General features: G+C 41.6%; 1 protein-coding gene across 2 annotated transcripts in view; it reads right to left on the bottom strand.

Moving 5' to 3' along the window:
- The window catches only part of CMC1 (C-X9-C motif containing 1), a 42,255-nt gene that overhangs the window by 3,986 nt on the left and 17,915 nt on the right, over positions 1-20,354 (bottom strand). The gene's annotated exons all lie outside the window — the stretch shown is intronic.

The raw sequence follows: 20,354 nt of genomic DNA, 5'->3' as shown, positions 1-20,354 counted from the left end.
TAGCAAACATTCATATGATAGTTTTTAGTTTTCTATAAAAATATTCTAAAAGAAAACCCTCATGAACTACTTCCATCTTTTTAAAATTCATAACATATAATATTAAACTATACAAATGAAAATTATAACCATAAAACTATTTGCTTATATAAATTAGATAATTAAAAGCAGTTTATTGGGCCCAGCATGATGGCTCAATTGACTAATTATCCACCTTGAATCTGCTGGAATCCCACTTGGGTGCAGGCTTGTATCTTGGCCTCTCCATTTCCCAACCAGTGTCTTGCTTGTAGCCTGGTAAAACAGAGAAGATGGTCCAACATCTTGCGACCCTGCACCCATGGGAGAGACCCAGAAGAAGCTCCTGGCTCCTGCTCCGATCAGCTGCAGCCATTTGGGGAGTGAGCCAGAGGATGGAAGATCTTTTTGTTGTTCTCTATAAATCTGCCTTTCCAATAAAAATAAACATTTTTAAAATAAAAGATTGTATATTTTTTATCAGTTACTGAATCATAAGTTTCAAAATATAGAGCTGACGGGGCCCGGCGCAGTGGCGCAAGTGGTTAAAGGTCCTCGCCTTGCACGCCCGGGATCCCATATGGGCGCTGGTTCTAATCCCGGCAGCCCCGCTTCCCTTCCAGCTCCCTGCCTGTGGCCTGGGAAAGCAGTCGAGGACGGCCCAAAGCTTTGGGAACCTGCACCCGCGTGGGAGACCCGGAAGAGGCTCCTGGCTTCGGATCCTCAGCATAGTATCGGCCATTGCGCTCACTTGGGGAGTGAATCATCGGACGGAAGATCTTCCTCTCTGTCTCTCCTCTCTGTATATCCGCCTTTCCAATGAAAAAATAATAAAAATAAATCTTTAAAAAAATATATAGAGAGAGCTGATGACATAATGAAAAGATCTCCCTTCATATACAGGCATTCTGCAGTTTGATATCTGTAATGTAAATTAAAATACAACACCAAATTTCGTCAAGCAAAGCTATGTTTCATGTGAAGGCTTCTGCAGTGAACTGTCTAATGCCAAGTCCCTGCAGACAGTGCCTGAGTGCTGTGCCACTCTGAGTAATCGTCATCCCTTCTGGAAGCTGTGAAAAAGCTCCTGGTGACAGCAGACCAGCCTCCCTCGCCAGCTTCCCAGGCTGCGGGGAAGGCCTGGCCCAGGCACACACAAGGAAGGCAGCATTTTCCGCTCTCCTTTCACTGTTCAGCAGAAGGAAACCACAGCTGTGGAGCTCATCATCCTGGAAAAGCCGCAGACAGCACTGAATCACATGAAAGATTTGGAGGGCAGACACTATGTACGTTTGCTTGTAAATTTTGGTGACAAAATTAGATCCTTGCAACTTCTTTATCAATGATCCTAGTAATCTGACTTTAGGAAAGAATCTAGTCTAACTTAGAGTTGGTGGAAGATCTCTTTCTCTCCATTTCTTCTTATGTCTCTGCCTTTCAAATAGATGGAAAGGAATATTAAATAAAATTTAAAAAGCTTACACTGCTGCAGTTTAGCATCCCTTCCCTTAGAAAACAATATCCATGAAAATAATAACTCCTTCAAATACAATGAAAGAATTGTTTCATCCAGTTCAAATATAAAAAATAACGATGTAGGTTGGCTTTCTTAATACATTCTCATTGTATGAAATCACTAATAGAGCTGGGTAGCCTAGCAGTTAACAGGATGAGGATGGCGGGGATGCCTGGGTACCCTCTCAGAATGAGTGCGGTCAAACGGGTGGGGACCTGGCACCCCTATAGGAGACCTTGACTGCATTCTGAGCTCCTGGACTCAGCATGGCCCAACTCAGGTTGTGTGGACATTCGGGGAATAAGTCACGAGACTGAAGCACACTCTCTCTCCTGCTTTCAAATAAATGGGGAACAAAAATTTAAGACAGCAATTCATCGCTATTCTTGCTCTCATCCGTTTTCATTTGAAATTTAAAAACATCTTCATGTCAGTGACTTCTGCCATATCTTGTATCTAATAGTCACAACAACCACCAAAATGAAAATATATGCCACTAAATACTATGCAGCCATCAAAACAAAACCCAGCACATTAACAGAATGATTCCCCAGACTGAAAGTGAAAATAGCCAAGCACCGGAGACTGCACACAGAACGCTCTCATTTCTGTCTAGAATACAAGCAGCAGGTTTGTTGTCCACAGGCGCACTCCTGTGCGGTGTGTGTGCCCCGACAAGCACAAAGTGCCTGTGGCAGAAGAAAATTCCAGTGCTGCGCTTAGCTCGAGGAGAACCGAGAGTCTGGAACAAGGACTGAAGAAGCATATTTGCATTTGACACTCTATGCACTTAAAAAAAAAATGTCCTTTTTGGTGCCAGAGAAGGAAGAGTGCAGAGCAGCTAAGAGAAGCCTTGACGAGCCCAGTGAAAGAGGCCGCTCTTAATTTTTTTCTTTTCTTATTTCTTTCCCCTTTTTTTCCTGAAATGCTGTATACTAACAATTGACTGGGGGACCCCTCAGTGTATTTAAGAATTCTCAAACATCACACTCTATAAAGATGCTTTTGCGTGTCTAGTTTAATTTCATTAGATGCTAACTGTTCTCAAATGAAGGAATTGGGCATTCCTTTTCACACGATACATCCGATTCCCATTCAGCATCAAGCGGAGAGCGCTCTGCCCAGGTAAAATGACACTATCCAGAGTCGCACTCCTGGCTTTCTTTTAATTTAACACGGTCATACCAACTGCCAAAACAGGAGAGATCTGCTAACAACAATATGTGCTACCTTGCTAGCACATAGCTCCTACTCCTCCGTTTCAAATAGAAAAAAAAAAGGAGATAAAAGACATGAAATGTTAAATTTAATTAGACATCTAATAAGTAGAATATCCCTAGTTAACAAGACAAATCGATCCTTTCAGTTCTGGCTGCAGTTTATTTAAAGACTTTACAATTTTACTACTTAAGAGCCAGTCCTATGGAGGTGTTATCTCACCATTTATATTTTCACAACACTTATGATATTGCTATCACACTCTTAAAATAAATGAAAAGTCCATGTCACATTTCAGACCAATAGAAATGCTAAAGATTATTTTTATTTCTGGCAATAAACATCAGAATAATTCTCTATTGCTCACTTCCTTCTTACGTTGTAGCACACAAAAGAAAGTAAAACTAAGATTCTGTTTATGTTCCAAGTATACATGGAGAGGTTTGATCACTTTAAAATTAGACACTAGAAAATACGTAATAAAATGCTGACAGTAACAGCATCTTATGACAAAATTATTATGCCTTTAGTTTTCTACTAAACTGTAATTTATTAGCTTACTACTATAAGATTAGTCTGTACACAGAACGAATTTAGTGGTGCATTTAATGAGACAAGAAGGTAGAAGGATGAACATGAAAAGATCATTTTATAGTGCAGTGCAAGAGCTATTTGATAATTCTGGCACAGTACAAAACAAAAGCTTCTGTAGATTGATCATGGTTCAGTTGACATCACTGAATATCTAATACCTCCAACTCAATTAATTCTCACCTGATTAAGATCAGACTGATATTCAAACTAAATCATCTCTCCAGTCAAGTAGAAATCAGTATTTCTGATTTTACTTTTAAATTACAATAGAAAATAAAACGCATGCATCTTCAATATGCCTGGAGTAGCTTTTCTATTCTAGCCTGCCATGGCATGGATAACACAGTTGATTGAAGAATTATTCTAATTTGGGCATCAATATGTAGCAAAATCTGATTAATCTGAACACAGAAATGGAATGAAGTAATTAAATATATCTTACATGGGGCAAAAAGAAAATTGACATAAAATAAACTTGGCTTCCTTAAAACAAACCTCACTGTTTATCAGCTCAAGTAGTTAGGAATACAATTTTATTAAAGATTGATTACTCTGAGAGAAGGGGTTCATTTCAGGCACAGCTATTCATGGTGAGCAAGGCACACCCTCTTTCCAGATCATTCTTTTGCTCACACCACTACATCCCAAACGCAGGCACATGCCTGAAGACAACCAAATCATTTCAATATGATTTTTTTTCCTGAGAAAAATGGAACATGGCCCATCTTTGCTATGGAGGAAAATCAGTGAATCCACAAACCAAAAAAGGCTTACATATTTGTAACTGTTGCAAAGATAACCTAAAATAATTTCCCTCCCATCGTTGGAATGTCTAGATTTAAGATGAACAGTAAAGCCAAACTGTTGGATTAACTAAATAGAAATAATTGCTTTGCTTGTTAGCAAACTCAATAATTCAGACAAAAAATAAGGATTTTCTCAAATTTAAATGATATGCTTAAGGAAGCAACATCATAAGTTAATATACATTTAATTTTAACTGAAAATAGTAGAAGTTAGAGACTAATATATGGCAAACAATTGTGCATTAAATATTAAGTAGATGTAAGTGCACATTTTATACCAAATATATTATTTTAAAGCTTACAAACTAGATTGTTAACCACATATTAAATAGTCATGGTTTGTTAAAGTTACCTTAAATGTGGTTTTTTTCTGTGTCTTTTACACACATGTATCTTAGAGAACAGAGTAACAGAAACCTAGGTTTATGCAAATTAATCAAGCATAGATTTACATAACATATATCCGATGAGAAAGAGCTACAGAGGCTACTGCCAGCTGCCGGAGTCCAGCAAGCAGCCTGCAGCACTGTGGCAGCAGTGGGCTCAGCTGCCCTCACGGCAGCATCCCTTACTGAGCACTGCTTCAAGTCCTGAATCCTTTGCTCCCAACCAAGAGAAACAGCAGATCCTGGATCAAGAACTCTGGCTCTGTCTACCATGTGGGGGACCCAAATGGAGTCCTTGGCTCCCAGCTTCAGCCTGGCTCACACCTGGCTCACACCTGGCTCACACCTGGCTCACACCTGGCTCCCAAGGCAGTGAAACAATGGATACAAGAGTTCTCTCTCTCCTTCCCTTCCTTTCCCACTCCCTTTCTGTTATCTGCCTTTCAAATGAATAAACAAGGGCCCGGCATGATAGCCTAGTGGTCAAAGTCCTCACCTTGCACGCCCGGGATCCCATATGGGCGCCGGTTCTTATCCCAGCAGCCCCGCTTCCCATCCAGCTTGCTGCCTGTGGCCTGGGAAAGCAGTCGAGGTTGGCCCAAAGCCTTGGGACTCAGCACCTGCGTGGGAGACCCAGAAGAGCTCCTGGCTCCTGACTTCGGATTAGTGCAGCTCCAGCCATTGAGGCCGCCTGGGGAGTGAATCATCAGACAGAAGATCTTCCTCTCTGCCTCTCCTCCTCTCTGTATATCTGACTTTGTAATAGAAAAAAACAACAACAATAATAATAAAATGAATAAACAAATCTTAAAAAAAAAAAAGGGATTTTTAGAAATGTTACCTACAGACTGGAACTAAGGGCCTGAAAATAAGAAACGTTAGGGTACATGGGCCCGGCGTGGTGGCGCAGTGGTTAAGGGATCCCATATGGGCGCCAGTTTTAATCCCGGGGCCCCACTTCCCTTCCAGCTCCCTGCCTGTGGCCCAGGAAAGCAGTCGAGGACGGCCCAAAGCTTTGGGACCCTGCACCCGCGTGGGAGACCTGGAAGAGGCTCCTGGCTTCGGATCGGCATAGCATCAGCCGTTGCACTCACTTGGGGAGTGAATCATCGGACGGAAGATCTTCCTCTCTGTCTCTCCTCTCTGTATATCCGCCTTTCCAATAAAAAATAAAATAAATCTTTAAAAAAAGAAATGTTAGAGTACAATACCCTCCAATATTTATACACTCTGAAGCTAGGCAATTATACAAACTGCAAGTTGGTACATTTGCATATTAAATGCAAAACATACTCTCTAACAAAGGGCGTCATGCTTTTTCTTTTTGACTCACAACAAGCTTTTGTTTGACTTGTCTCACTTAAGACCAAACACAACTTCAGGGTAACATTTGTCCAATACATGTAACTATATACATATATATACAAAACACACACACACAGGTACTACACACTTGGTTACATAAACACATAACCTGACAGCGCAAGCATGAAGTCCGTCATGAGTCACAGTCCCATGCTGACCGGTGCCGCTGCCGTGACCATCCCCCATCCCACACCCCTGTTTACCTTACGGGATGGAGACACAGTCATCAGATCTGAGAATGTATCCTTTCTTAATGTTAGAATTTTTTAAAGCTATCACAATTTTCAAGAGCTACCTTTGCTTTCTAAAACAGTACAGAGAGCTAAAACAAGCCTGCATACCGGCCCCAGACACAGGCTGGCAGAGGTGTCATCCGCTTCAAAGATTTCCTTGATGGTGTCAGCTTTGGGACAAGCCCTGCTCCCCAACCCATGTCCTGCCCCACCAATAACTACTAGTGCAAATGCCTCCAGTCATTCTAAACAGCATCACAGAATGTAGGGGCAGAAGAACGCTTCCCACAGGCCTTCTGGCTCTAATCCAGCCTAGTTCAAGGTCTACCGCAGTCCTGAGAGTCTGCCTGGGCTGTGGTAGAAATTGCTGCATTTTACCCCTTTCGGGAACCAACAACGGTGTTGCATAAATGCATAAAGTGAATACTTCCTTCAATCCCACACGCGACAGATGCTCAGCCTCTCCAAGGTAGGCTGAGAAATACTTCTGGTGACAATGTTTGAAGGACACTACTTGAGTAATTCATCAGATGTCTACAAAGAAAGACCGTGGACAGTGTGTTTGCTGCCCTCAGGAAGTTCCCAGCACAGAGGCAAAGCGATGAGTAAATAGCGGTAAAAGGAATAGATGCCCCAGGAAGCCACATGCAACGACTTGTAACAGGAAGATGTACTAGGAACAGGTGTGGTTACTGGAAAGGCAGCGCGTCACCCAAGGCACTGGCCACACATCTACAAAGACGGATGCAACAATCTCAAGACACACAAAACAACATTGTCTATTTTTTTTTCCTATTGACTAGTCTGTTAATCAGCTGGAAGTACAAGTGAGGATATAATTATTCGAAATATTTCTAGTAAGCCTACGCAGTAAGATTTCAAGATAATGAGTGTTAACTGTACCGATGGATAAAGAATTATGACAAACCAGTTTGACTTAAGAAATTACTGCTCCTTGGTGGGGGAAGAGGACTCTGTTCAATACTGAAGTGCCCTGGTTCCAGATCTAGCTCTGCTTCCAATGCCAGCTTCTGCCTAACTCACCGCTGGAAAGGCGGCAGGAGATGGCTTAAGTATGTGGGACCCTGCCACCAGTCCTCTCGGACCTGCCTCTTGGCTCCAGCCTGGTCCAGCCCTGGCCGGTGGGGAAATCTGCCAAGTAAAGCAAAGGATGGAAGATTGGTGGCCTCTCTGCTTTGAGGGGCTACTTCTAAATAAGAATTTCACTTTTGCTCCGCATTTCACTAGGAATGGATATCAAAAAATTAGAACTGAAACAACTGCTCTTCTCAGGATTTAAAACCTGAGCAAAAGCAGGAAAAGTGGCGGCCGCGGAGTTTCATGGTAGATTCCAAAAGAATATTTTTAAATTTTAAAACAGAATTTTAACAGGGTTGACTGAAATAAAGAGAAATAAATTAATGCTAAATAATTACTAAAGAAAGGAAGTTTTGTTTATTGAAATGAATAATTCAGTGTTTTCCAAAGTAAATTCAAGCAGCATCTGCTTTGCTGACATCAAGCTAAAACGAGCGCCCTCCAAATGTACAAACTTTGAAATGAGAGCATCGTCATACTCTTCACATATCAAGCAGAAAGATGATGTGTGCTACATAACTTCCAGCTTATGTATAAAATATTACATGCTTACATTAGTTACCAGCCAAGCAGTTAAGGAGTTTCAGTATGACATTTTTCACAGGGGTATACTTAACTGGATATATGCATAATTCCTGCCTCTTAAGACTTGGAACAGCTGGGGCAAGAGAATGAATTGTCAGATTTCTAACAATCTGTTCCCTACCTACTTGATCCCAGATTTTATTCAGATTTCAAAATGAATCCTGTGGCTGACTTTTAACTCGGTGAAGTCCCATTTCTGCCTCCCATTTGTTCTCACGTAAAAACAAAGAGTTCTTTCTTCAGAAAGAAACGGATTCCAAGTTAAAAAGAACAAATATACTGGAGAAAAACCGTATATACCCTAAATTAAGCTTATTTTTTTTAACAAAATAATTAATTCTTAGTTTCCATAACAGATTTAAACTACAGCAGCTGATACAAAACTTGAAAACTGAAATGTCATATTAGCCTGAAAGAGAAACATAAAATTAAATCAACTCCAAACCATCAAATGTTAAGACAAATGAAAGCCAGGTTCCATAGTTAAGCAATATAGGAATGAAAAGGTAAATTCAGTTAATAGTATACCCCTCCCAGCTCCCCACCCCGAGTACTCGGCTATTTTGTTAAATAAATCACATCAACATACACTTTGAACCTAAATCCTCCATTTTGCTTAAATCCAAGAACACAATGAAAGTTACCAAAGACAGGGAAATGAGGTTTACATAGCAGTTTTAAGTGTGTAGAAATGTGGGGTGGTGGTCCTGATGCAATGGCTCAAGTGACTAACCCTCTGCCTACAAGCACCAGCAGCCCGCAAAGCGCACTGGTTCAGATCCTGGCGGCACCACTTTCCATCTGGCTCCCTGCTGATGGCCGGGGAAAGCAGTGGCAGACAGGGTCCAAGTGGCAGACTTGGGATCCAGCCTCCACGTGGGAGACCCTAAGGAAAGCTCCTGGCTGCCGGCGTGGGATCAGCTCAGTTCTGGCTGTTGGGGCCACTTGGGCAATGAATTAGCAAAAAAGAGATCTTTCCCTCTGTAAAATCTACCTTTCCAATAAAAGTAAAAAAAAAAAAAAAAAAAAGTTTAAAAAAAAAGGCATAAAATGACTGGAAGCTCCTGAGCAATTCTTGGGATTAGTGGTGTTGCTACTTTATGCTGATTTAACTTATGCATATTAATTTTTCCCTGTAGCTTTTCAATTCATAAATCACTTTATTTCTTTCATTTAGGAAGCACAGGTGCATTACTTCTTAACTCCTGGTACATAGCTGTATAAGTGCTTCCTCTTTGTAAAAATCTATCAACTTGCGAATATTTCTCCCAGATCCATCTAAACGGCTCATACAAGTTGACTTGTCCTCCGCTGTAGCAAACAGGAGATTATCTAACAAAAAAAGAAAATACTATGCCCCAATTCTGCTACTTACATAACTTAGAACTTGATAAAATCATTCTGTAAGAAAATAAAGCAATTACAGGAAAGTCTGCATAAGCATTTCTCCTATTTTGCACACGTAACTACTGAGCAAGGTTTTCATGAAGGCATTGTCAACCACATAACTTTTTTTTTGACAGAGCTAAGCTATGTAACTACCCCACAACTAACGCTGACAGGTTCCATGTGTCAAGTTAAACTAGAAGAAGCCTGTCGTAACACCCTGTTAACCAGACACCTCTATTTTGAAACTCTTTATTTTTTTAAATAAATGACTAGCTTCATATGCATTTTAGCCAATTAAAAGGTTCTTTAAAATACAATTATTATTTCTCCTTATCTAAAATGCAGAGTTCAAGTTTAATCTTAAATCTAAAATGTTTATATTTTTATAAAAACTGAACATATTTTACAGGATAGAGTAGGTTTGCAAGCTTTTAGAAGGAGACATTTATTTGAAAGCAGAGTGACAGAAAAGAGAGCAAGACACATCCTGGGCCAGTACACCCCAGATGGCCAGAGCAGCTGGGATGGAGCCAAGCCGAGGCCAGGAGCTCCGTCTCATCTCCCCTGGAGAATTCAGTGTCTGAGCTGTCATCCAGTGTTTCCTGTGCAGAGCGAGGTGAGCGGGGACTCCACCAGCATTCTCACAGGGAACAGACATCCAAGAGGCCCTTTCACTTGCTATGCTGCATCCTCCACCACCTCCCCATGCAAGGAAACATCCAAAAGGTATAGATTTGTTTCACACACACAAAAAAAGGAAATTTTCATTAGATGTTGAATATCTGCTTCTCTTCTACTTTACAGTGAACAGGCCCAGACTCACTCTTGTCCAAGATGGTTAGCTTGAAGCCCTATAGAACAATTATAGCACTTAACTTTTTTTTTTAAAGATTTATTTATTTTTATTAGAAAGGCGGATATACAAAGAGGAGGAGAGGAAGATCTTCTGTCCGATGGTTCACTCTCCAACTGACCACAATGGCTGGAGCTGAGCCAATCCGAAGTCAGGAGCCAGGAGCTCTTCTGGGTCTCCCATGCGGGTGCAGGGTCCCAAGGGTTTGGGCTGTCCTCAACTGCTTTCCCAGGCCACAAGCAGGGAGCCGGATGAGAAGCAGGGCTGCCGGGATTAGAACTGGTGACCATATGGGATCCCAGGCATGTGCAAGACGAGGACTTTAACCACTAGGCTATGATAGTCATGCCGGGCCCAGCACTAACTTTCATTTCAACTAGACAAGAGAAAGAAAACAAAACTGCATCCAATTGTAAGGATGCAAAAATAATAAAACTGATGCACTTATCTCCTCACAAAACTTACTATTTCTAATAAAGTCTTGTAGGCAATCCCTACAGGCATGATTAGTACCAACATGGGAGTGTCAAATGTGGAAAAATGGAGTTCAAAGACAATATAAATTTTTCATGAACTTTCTAATAGATATACTAAGAAATGACTGACTTATGTTCAATATCATCAAAATGGTCTCCCATCCAAGTACTAACCAGGCCCGACCCTGCTTAGCTTCTGAGATCAGACGAGATCGGGCGTGTTCAGGGTGGTATGGCTGTAGACCAATATCATCAAAATGGTACAATGATCGGGGGAAAACATTTCCAAAGTTTCAAGTTTAAAAAAAATTTTTTTTTTCAGTTTTAGGGTAGGATGACATTTGATCAACTCAGTGTGGTGAGTAAGATGATGAGACATGACATAACACCTCAAAGAATCTTAACCCTGAGCCAGTCGCAATGGCAAGGAGCTCCCGGCGTACCTGCGCTCATCGCTGCAGACCTCATATCAGAGCCATCTAGCTACAGAGAGGAAGTCAGGAGAGTGAGAGATCTAGAACCTACTCTGTGTGTAACACCTCAATACATGCTAACCACAACTTGGACATCTACCCAGGTAATCTTGGGGTTGGGGAGAGGGAATTACAGTTAAATTTTATCAGAAAAAAAAGGCTAAGAAAGTTAATGAAAGAAACTATGGTTAATAAATTAAGCTAGGGTAAAAAAAAAAAAATCACAGTAGACTTAAATGAAAGTTAGGCCAGATCCTACAAGCAGTGGGGAATGACACAAAGGAACACTCCAAAAAGCTTTACATAACAAAATTTACTGTGAAATTCAGGGCAGAAAATTCAGGGAAGAAATTTTCTAGATAGGGAATGCTAAGACAGCATTTTGGGCAAAAAGACACTGAAGTTTGTTCAAGGTAAAAACTGTAGGATCCTTCAGGTTTATAAACCTTTCCTCAAAAATTGTATTAAACACTGTGAGTTTCAAAAGGGCAAAAAAAAATGACAAAAATGACTGGATGTCACTCTACCATATGGATATTCTCACACCTTTAAACTTCAAAAGGTAGCAGTGAGAAAACAGAGCAGAACCCGGCGAGGCTCACACCACCAGGCTCAGGGCGTCCTCGATCCTAAGCCCAACTCCAACACTCAGAACGTACTGGGGAAAGAAAATCAGCTAAACCAGTCTGAAGAGTCCTATTCATGCCGTTCTTGAGAGACGCAGACTGACAGCACAGAGGAAGCCGAGAGGAAAATACAGAGAAGAACTTCGTAGAAGCCTTCCTCCACCTTCATAGTAGGTTCAGCAAGAGTTGGTACAACTGCCAGGGTCTCCTTTTCTCCAAGGAGCCACAGCAGGGATGAGTCAGAGGCAATCCCACGGGAAAAGAACAAAACTGTCCTGAAGGTGACTCGACCTCAACACTGCACTGCCCCTGTGTCCCTGTCACCCTCCTCCAGGCTTCAGGAAAGCACCCTGAGCACCTGGGTCCTCCCAGTACAGTCCTTGGTGGGGTGGGTGTGGGGGTGCAGAGGGAGCAGGGAGGAAGAAAAGCATCAGAAAATGGCAGAGGTGGTAAAGAGCATTCACCCATGATCTCTCAAAGGAACAGCAGAGCGACTTTGCAAACATGCCTAAGGAAGAGCAGGCGCACGCCAAATGTCACACTGTGTTAAAAAAAAAATAAGAAAAACAAACTTAAGAAAACAGGACTTCAAAAGAATCCAAACTTCAAGCAATAGTTGATAAAAAACAGAGATGAAGATGAGATAAAATAATTTGAGCACAAATCAGCGCTTAATGAATGTCAGAGCTGAAATCCAAGTCAGAAATTCTGCTGAAATGACAAGATGATTTTGGTATATATGTACTGAAGAAAATTTTTAAACAGTAACGAAAGGCAAAAATCATTGTCAACAACTATCGCACATTCAGCCTCAACAATATAACAGCCTTCAGTATGTAATACCCTCAGAGTGAGGGCAGCTGTGGTGACACGCTGTTTTTGCTCTTGACTTACGCAAGGGCATTAAGCTTATCCTACAAAATGAGAGCAGAATTTGAGGTTCTCTGCAAGGCCCTTGTGAGGCACAGAACGCAGCCACGGGACTGAAGGCCACTTCTCCAGCGTCCTTGGGCATGCGGAAAACACAGGCAGCCCAGAAGTTCACAGAGGACACCTCTACACACAAACAAATCTGAACTCGGCACGCTTTCAGCAGATGGCCCACTTTGGTGAACAGTGTGATTTCTTGGGGCAGTTTCAAAGGGCTGGAGACACGGGGCCTCTGCTCTCCCACAGGGTATGTCAGCAACTAGATGCAGTCAAAGCCAGATGATGCATGGGTCTGGCCATCCACGTGGGTCACAGCGGTGGGCTGTCCCAAGATCCCCTAGCTGCAGGTTACCTCTGTGGTCTCCCTGCGGTGTGGATGACCTTGTCCGGCGGTCCTTGGGTGTCTTTTGCAGACATACCCACCCTTTCTGCCGCAGTCCGGAAGCTCTGGAGCTCCGCCATGCCTTCATCCTGTGAGCGGACGCTCAGTGATAGCTCCCTAGACACTTCCTCCTGGTCCTTCCTTGTTCACAGCAGTGTGGAATCACATGGCCAACTCACTTCCTTTTCAACAATTACAAAAAAGAAATCCTTTGGGAATTTGATAGGACTCTTGAAATGTTTCAGGAGCTTCCTGTCACTCCTCAGTGACACTGCTCAGCAAGGCAGCAAGCAGCCGTGTTTCCACTGTCTTTCAGGATCCCCACAAAGGTGGATCACAGCTGGAGCTTCACGTTCTGCTAGCACAGGGACTGGAAGCTGAGCTGGAAGTGGGCAGACAGCACACCACAGAAAAGCTTCAGCGTACATGAGCTTCAGTTGCTTTATGTTGCAGCTACCATCGGATAAAGCCAGAGAAAAGAAAAATGTGAAGCAGGTGCTGGTCCAAAAACAATGCTATGCTTCTCATGTCAATGGGCATCCCACTTACATGTTCTGGTTACAAAAGATCGGGTCCTGTGTGAACAGATGCTTCTCAGCTTGCAGATTTTGAAGTAAACTGCAGAGTGAGAAGGATTCTGGTGGCAAAGGACTGAGGCCGTCAGCCCAGTAACTACCAAGTGTGTCCCCAAAGGGAAAAGAACAGAGATGAGCCAATGTGAAGAGAAACAAGCTCTGACCCTACTAGCAGCAGGGTCTCCAGGGATTCCTACCACAACATGGAGATAAAGCAAATGTCGTTACATACTGCAGTAACATGTAATTTTCTTTAAAAATTTTTACATAAGTTAGCTCATAATGAGAACTATATGCTGGCTTTCAAGATGAACAAGACTGAAATCTTTCCATATGTGATTAATTTCAGTTATCCTCGAAATAGTCTTTTGATGAAATATAGAAGAGCATAATGCTAACACAATTCTATTAATCGTTTTGAAAAAAAATTTGTTCTTATTTGCAAGACTTACAGAGAAAGGAGGAAAGGCAGAGAGAGATGTTGTATTAACTGGCTCACTGCCCAGATGGCCACAATGGCATGTCTTCTAAACCTCCCACATGGCTGGCAAGGGCCCGAGCACTTGAGCCATCTTTTACGGCTTTTCCCTAGGCCACTAGCAAGGAGCTGGATCAAAAGTGGAGTAGCAGGGTCACAAAGCGGCAATAACACGATGCGGCTTCATCGGCTGTGCCACAGTATCAGACTCTCTGTTCATCCGATACAGAGCACTGAGAGCACTTCTAGGGTTTTGGAAACATACCAATGACCCCACTGCCCACTTCCACAATAGAGCAATGCAAGAGAACGTTCCACAGTTATGCAAACATCAGCTGTCTGCTTTACCAGATGTGGTGGCCACGTGTAGCTACTGAGCTTTCAAAACGTGGCTAACACTGAGAAGATGACCTTTTAAATCTTGTTGAATCTGTATCACGGTCAACTTCATATTTAAAACATATAAAAATTCATTGATTTTTCAGATAGCAATTTTAAGGAATAATTTTTAAAATCAAAATGATTATGAACAATAAATAAGGAATCTAACCTATAATGATGAGATTTAGCCACAATCATGAGGCGCAAAAGCTATGGAACTACAAGGAGGGAAATGCTGTGCATGAAAAGAAATGAAGTCTTTTCCCATCCCTCCAAAAAGAGCAGGTTATTTCATAATATGCAACTGTTTTAAAAGTCTTTCAATAACCATGTGAATTCTCATGTTTGATACAGAAATATACTGGGATACTCAAAAACCATCTGAACTAGCTGCATAAAAAATAAACTACGTATTTATCAATTTTGTAAGTTGATATCTGCATAACGTTTTCAATAACGGAAAACAAAATGAGCTTCCTCCTAATGCATTCTGGGAGGGAGCAGTGCAAGAGCCGAGTGCAAGGGACCCTGTCACCACGTGGGCACCCTAACAAAGTCTGGAGCTGGAGGCGTCCGTCTGACCCAGCTCTGACTGTGACAGAAATCTGAAGAGCGTATCAGTGGATGAAGATCTCTCTCTCCTCGCTATCTCTTTCACGTGGACGAAAATAAATTCTAGAAAAATGTTTTTAAAGAGAACTAGTAGATTAAATAACAAATAACTCTTAAAACTATTCTGACACAGGTGCCTGACTTTAAAAATAAACAAACAAAAAAAGATGTTTAACTTTCTGTAGGCTTAAAAAAGTGATGATGTGCTCCCATTTTTAGTACATAATAAAAATTAAGTTTTCATTAACAGGTCACACTCTAACAGAAAACAATAAGCTTTTCGGTGTATAAGCTTTTCTTATAACCTTGCCCCAAAAGAGCTCACTGAACTTTCCCATGTGTCATGTTAAAACTGAACCCTAGAGGGCAACTGAGCTTCAATTTTTACTTCCATAGCACAGTTCATTTCCTTGCCAATCTAGAAACACCATGACCTACTTCCTTATAGTTTGGAACTTTTAAAAATGAAAGTGGAAAGAAGGAAACTGACACATTGGATCCACTAACATGAAAAACACCTTTCTGGAATGCATTCGTTAGCGGTGGTTATTCAAAGATGAAGACTGTGGAACAGGCAGGCATATTGCTGAACAACGCGCCTTGAAGGGAGACCTGAATGCTTACACCGTGAGCATCGCACAGCAGACAGGAAAGACACACCTGGCAAGCCTGTTAAACACTGCGCGAACTGCACAGTCACTAAGTTACAGCTCAAACTTAGAGAGAAAACGCCACGGATCCAATTTCAGTAATAATTATCCCTCAAATACCATTCAACTCACGACATGAAAACAAATATTCCCCAGTGTCTTAAGCTAATTCTTTTTTCTTAAAGTACTGATTTTCAAACACGCCAACACAAAACACCGACGTAGCAAAAAGTAGTGTTTTGACATCAAAACATTAGTAGATAGCAAAACTACCAAAAAAATCTAACAAAAACAAGTAACAACACACAACCAACAACTTAGGACAGAACAACTTTATACACAGAACACTGATCTAGGTGGTTACTTATAAGACTTAAAAGTTTTTTTAAAAAGTGATTTAAATCCTTAAATTCTGTGGCTATATCCCAGATTTAAGTAGACATTCCACTCCTTTGGCTCATCAAAGCTCTGAAACATTCAATTCACCTTAGGAGCTTTGAAAACTACAAACTATTCCCTCTCTGGAAACTTCTACTTCTGCTGGAAAGAGGGGGTTGAGAACTGCCAACCCAGCTTATGCGACGACTTGAAAACAAATGCATCTGAATCAGGGAAGAAGAATAACAGTTCTACCCCTACGACTCTGGAAACGTGTATTTCCCACTCTACTTTTCAAATAAATCAATCTTTTTTTTTTTTTTAAAGTTCAGGAATCCAAAAGGCTTAAGAACACAGCTCAACTGAGAAAATGCATTACTGCAGAGAACAGACCCTAATCACATGCTCACCATACACTCTAGATTAACCCAACCTATGGCTAGTTAAGTGCCCAACACTTCACATTCACATTGGAAAAGTTGCCAATTAAAAACTTGAACCATTCCTTTAAATCTGTTCAAGACTTAGTTATTGGCAACTTCACTGACTCTAGAGAGGTGTAAATACGGAGTTAAACTACAGAAATACATTGTAGGGAGGGAAAAAAAAAAAACACTTGGAGGCCATGCTACTAGCGTAGTGCAGCTCCAGCATTGCATATGGCTGCCAAGTAATGGTAGCTCCACTTCCACTTCAGCTCCCTGCCAATGTACCTGGGAAAGCAGCGGAGGATCACACAAGTGCTTATGTGGGAACCTGTAAACAGCTCTTGGCTTCAAGTCTCAGATCAGTCCAATTTACCGGTTTAGGAGTTTAGGAAATGAATCAGCAGAGGAAGATCGGCCTCTCTGTAACTCCACCTTTCAAATAAATAAATAAATCTTACGGGGAAATAAAACTCAGAAAGTCAAAAGGAAGCTAAACTTGTATATGATCACATAGTGATCTTCTAAAAAGTCTTCAGTAATACTACTTTAGTCCTCAAATCCAGTTTCTCTTAAGTTTTGATAGAAATAGCTAAAATAAGGACATGCTGATAATATAGATTCAAAGTTTTGGGCTTGGCTGTCGTTAGCACCAACGTTTTAAGTTGTGGTTCAAGAAACAATAAATGAAAAAGTTCAACGTAAACTATCCATGCACTTTAAAGATAAACACATGTTACTACAATACAATGAGAATAAAACTAATGGTGTTGATTCAGTAGGGAAAAAAATATCAACCTTTCAATGTGAACTCTGAGGTTGTGTCAGCAGAAGTCAGCCACCATCACATTAAGACAATGCTCTGTAACCTGCTGTTTAGCTGCCTAGCCATTCTCACACAAGGAATGCTTTTCTTTAGTTTGGGGGAGTTAAAAATGATTTAAAAACCTGACAATCTTGATAAATAACTTCTCTAGAATAAGCAATAGCACATGCCTAAGGATACCTGTGAAAAACGAAACAAAGACGTTTTCACAACTAAGCCCTGAGAAACACTGGCGCGGCTCTTGCTCATCCTTCTGAAGCAGCCTGAGTCAGCGTCCCCCGGCTGCGACAGACGCTGGGCGCCACCGCCAGCGAAACGCAGCAAGAAATCAAAAACTTAGGAAGTAAAACTGCCCGCTTAGTTTGTACTCTACTGACAAATTAATCTTTCAATTCTATTTGTTTAAAGTCTACTTCCAGGGAGGGAAACAGGAGGAAATGAACGGAGATGGGACACATTTTCCCTAGATGAACTCATAGAGGCACGTGTGTATTCACAACTAAACACACACAGGGAGAAATAGAAGGAAGGGAGAAGACAGAGAGAAAAGGAGCAGTCTCGTTGTTTCCTTCCCCAGATGCACACGGTGGCCAAGGACAGAAGCTTAAGCACAAACCAGGTCTGTGTGTGTGGCAGGAGCCTCACTGCTTCAACTATCACTGTGAGAAGCCAGCTGGAGACTGGACCCAGCTGCTCCAACTGAGATGCAGACATCTCAACAGCAAACTCACCTCCTCTGAACCCAGCTGCTCCAACTGAGATGCAGACATCTCAAGAGCAAACTCACCTCCTCTGAACCCAGCTACTCCAACTGAGATGCAGACATCTCAACAGCAAACTCACCTCCTCTGAACCCAGCTACTCCAACTGAGATGCAGACATCTCAACAGCAAACTCACCTCCTCTGGACCCAGCTACTCCAACTGAGATGCAGACATCTCAACAGAAAAATCACCTCCTCTGAACCCAGCTGCTCCAGCATGAGATGCAGACATCTCAACAGCAAACTCACCTCCTCTGAACCCAGCTACTCCAACTGAGATACAGACATCTCAACAGCACAATCACCTCCTCTGAACCCAGCTACTCCAGCATGAGATGCAGACATCTTAACAAAATCACCTCTTTCTCTTTCAGTTTTTTTAAAGTAATTCAGAATCAGCCTTGATTCCCAATCTTTATTTACTGTCATCTTCTCAAACACATCACTGGTTTCTTGAACTGCTATCTAACATAAACAACTAGATCCAGTCTCACCTTTGCACCTTTAATCCTGTTTTTCCAGCCTCCCTCCAGACACCTAAATCATTCCCCTTGAGGTCCTGCTGATACACTTCCTTAAGTTTCATCTTACTGAACTATAAGTCACTGATTCTCTCTAAATGATAACATAGCTATTAGATACCGTATTAATATGGACTTCTATTTTATGTCTCTGGTTTGTCTCTCATTATTCACACAAGGAGGTACTCAAAAGCAAGCTTTGGGTTCTACCCTGCCTCTGTAGCACTTTTCAATGTTCAGTGTTGAACATATGATAGGAATTAAATGAATAGTTAATGAAAATTCTACCAAACAATTTGTTAAATTAAGAACAGCATTAAAAAAATTAAAGCACACCTAAGTATCCATCAGTAACTGAATAAAGAAAATGTGGTAATTTGACATAGCAGACTATTAATCAGCCATAAAAGAGAATGAAATCTTGCTGGTGTAGACGGGAAGCTAGTTAGGTGGGATGAGCTGGAATTTTCATCCTGCAAAATGACATGGTCTCTTTAATGTTGTTTTGATATGCCCAACTTACCACGTTTCATCTCACTTCTGGGACAAAGGTGCATGCTTACACCCCATCCTGTCTACGTTTCCAATAGAGGTACTATCCCTTCCTTGTAAGAGGTGGGAGTCACATTTTGGTCATGGACCCTGCTTAGAGCTGCTGCTCCATTGTCTCCTCCTGCTGTGGATCACACTCCCATATGCTTTCTTCCGCGGCAGAGCACAGGTGGACCTTTCCCACCTAGCCAATAGCTCACACTCAGATGGACTTTCCCATTTACAAGCACCAGTTTTGCTTTTTCCTTTTCTCTCCAGTTCTCTGGCCAACTCTCTCTTATTTAGCTCACCATCTAACGCAGCCCACACTCACACTTGCCTGTGAATATCTTTATTACTGCAAAAACTCTGCCTATTTGCACACAATACCAGTATCCAATAAGAATTTCTATCTCTGTGAAGACAAGAATCTAGACTAAAATTTATGAATGTGTTATCCATATCACTGTCACTTATAACAGCAGAAATGAGCTTCTATTTGTTTTTTATACTTATACTGGAAAGAGTTACATACAGAGAAAGACGGAAAGACAAATACATCTTCCACCCACAGCTGTAGTCCCCATATGGCCTGCAATGGCCAATGCTGAGCCAGCGGAAGCCAGGAGCTTCATCCCAGACGCAAGTGGCTTCCAGGCACCCAAAGATTCAGGCCAACTTGTGTTCCATGGCCTTTCTCAGGCCAATAACAGGGAACTGGATCAGAAATGGGTCAGCCCGGGACCTGAACTGATACCCATGTGGGATGCTGCATCACACGTAGCAGCTTTACCAGCTAGACCACCACTCCACCCTCCAGTAAGTTCCTTTAATGTCCCATTTCAATCAGGATCTGTTCCACTACCAAACAGTGTAGCCACTGTTTACACTGCTTTCTTTATTCTATCACTCCATTTATTCCTCTTATGAGACAATATTTAAAAATATGCATTCATTTTCTTTATATTTCATCCACAAAAATGCTTGGAAGTTCATCTCAGCTCTTGTACAGCATAACAACCTGTTCCATTTTACTGAACCACAATGCATTCCCTTGCCTCTACACAGAAGCCTGGGTTACTGTTAGCTGTGGGCTGTTACAAAGAAGCCTCCGTGCTATTCTACACAACTTTTCTGTGTAAGCTTCATTTCTCCTAGGTGAAGCTACAGGTGCTCCTTGCTCTTAACACAGTCATTCTGATAGGTTTGCCATTCCAATTACTAGAAATTAGTCTTAAGTTATCGTCAAGTTCCTGAGGCTCTGTT

This window comes from Ochotona curzoniae, unplaced genomic scaffold (genome assembly GCF_017591425.1).
Source record: "Ochotona curzoniae isolate NIBS_2020 unplaced genomic scaffold, NIBS_Ocur_1.0 contig_1302, whole genome shotgun sequence".
Taxonomy (NCBI): Eukaryota; Metazoa; Chordata; class Mammalia; order Lagomorpha; family Ochotonidae; genus Ochotona; species Ochotona curzoniae.
This window is presented reverse-complemented; position numbering and strand designations above follow the sequence as displayed.